This window comes from Lissotriton helveticus, chromosome 5_1 (genome assembly GCF_964261635.1).
Source record: "Lissotriton helveticus chromosome 5_1, aLisHel1.1, whole genome shotgun sequence".
NCBI lineage: Eukaryota > Metazoa > Chordata > Amphibia > Caudata > Salamandridae > Lissotriton > Lissotriton helveticus.
Genome location: NC_136065.1, coordinates 1,597,216,551 through 1,597,218,409, shown reverse-complemented (window position 1 = coordinate 1,597,218,409; position 1,859 = coordinate 1,597,216,551). Strand labels below are relative to the sequence as shown.

Below are 1,859 nucleotides of genomic sequence, written 5' to 3'. Positions count from 1 at the left end.
GTGCAAAGGAGTGTGATCAGAGTGTTAAGTGAGTGAAGAAAAGAAAGGAATTCACAGTAGTAATTATCCCAATTTCACATTATTTATAAATCAATAACGGTATTCTTAATTATGCCGTATTGACTACCTGGCCAAACAGAAATTACCATATAGCTATTACAATCAAATTTTTCAAAGACATTTATGTCATCAGTAAGCACTGTAATAGATAAAAATTATTATGGTCCAAGGTAAGGAGAGGGGAGCGTCGACGTTTCGACTCGACTTAGGGCCAGCCGGTCATTTGAACTTGGGGCATGCGAGTCTTCATCAGGACAAAGAGAGGAGTTGGCCTAACGGCTAGGGCGCTCGACCTCGGACCTGGGGATGTGGGTTCGAGTCTCGGTACCGACGCCAAAACCTCCTGTGAATCTGGGCAAATCACTTAATCTCCCCGTGCCTAAAATGAAAGTAACTGGAAACGTAAAATGTAACGTAACTGGAAAAATATGTAAAGCGCTCTGATACCTGATTCGGTTCGGGTCTAGTTCGCGCTATATAAAACTCTGCAAAAAACAAATAAAAAAAAACCAAAGGGATGAACATGGGCAACCAAGGGATATCAATGACCCTATAAAAATTTAATATAAAAAGGGGGGGTGTTACCCACCAGTAGTGGCAAAATTGAGTCAATCAAAAAGCAATAGAAATGAAAGAAAAAAAGGTTTTTTTTTTGGCTTACCCTAAGTTGGAGAACCAACAAGGTATGTATCCTTTGATATGCGCCTCTGCAAAACAAATTATATAGTGCATCTAGACTTGATCCATTTTCAATACTACACAGCAACCAGCCCCTATAATTGGGTCACACTGGATGGAAAACATTACCTTAACTGTAGACGAATCAATCATCCAATTAAGGGGTGGAGTGTACCATGTGTGTACCAAATTCAAACTGATGGCACCTAAAAAATTACAGGCAACATCAGTCAAAATATACTAACTAATTATAAGGCAGAGTGGGGCTTAATAATAGCCAACAATGTTTACCTTATCTTTTTTCTTAATTAATCTCTATGTACGTCCAGAGCTCCTGTCACCACAGTTCAGGCAGCTGGTCAAAACGAAAAGAGATAAGAGGGAATTCATATAAGTAATCCACTCTCTTCAGATTAAAAATCTGACCCTAGCTAATTATCTTTACAATACAGTACAATATGATGACCCATTGTAAAGCCACGTCAGAGATGTTTACCTTATCGTCTTTTATTGTTCCGTATGTTTTTCGAGGCTCCTGTCACCATAGTCAGGTAGCTGTTTCGAATAAAGGAAGGAGGAAAAGTATAAGTAATTCACTCCATCCAGAAATCTGGTAAATACGGCCAACGATCGATGCCCTGAAGGTTTTTCAGGGTTTTTCACAACCACAATCCCAGAAATTAAATAAAAGATCATGGCGCTTACCATTTGGGCAAAGATTGTCCAAAACAACGGAGGACGCCGAGTCTGAATCTCCAACAGATTACAGCAACGCTGGATTCACTTCCGCGTTCAAATTAAGGAAGTACCCGCTCATCATCAGCATAGAGAGAGGACTGAGCTCCTCGTAACCGAGATTCTTTTGGTGCATCTCAATCCAAACTAAAGGTGATCGTTAAATGATTAAGAATGATGCGAAAATGATGAAATAATGACCAGGAGCCAGAATGTAATTGCCCTATTACAAGAGTGGCAATTATATTATTTACATTACTCCGGTCGTAATCCCACCATTACAAACGGCCGCCATTTCCCTTTGGGAAGCAATATTAGAAGGGGCTAGTTGTCAGATCTCGGATGCCAATACTTCCGAGTATCGCCTCCTATAAATGAATGAGGCT

General features: G+C 40.0%; 1 long non-coding RNA gene across 1 annotated transcript; it reads right to left on the bottom strand.

Moving 5' to 3' along the window:
- Positions 1–867: 867 nt before the first annotated feature.
- LOC144753728 (uncharacterized) lies at positions 868–1,489 on the bottom strand. Its single transcript, XR_013594500.1, has 4 exons — positions 1,444–1,489; positions 1,235–1,293; positions 1,030–1,093; positions 868–944 (listed from the first exon to the last, which is right to left on the bottom strand). It is a non-coding gene; the product is annotated as an uncharacterized LOC144753728 (long non-coding RNA).
- Between the last annotated feature and the right edge of the window lie 370 nt (positions 1,490–1,859).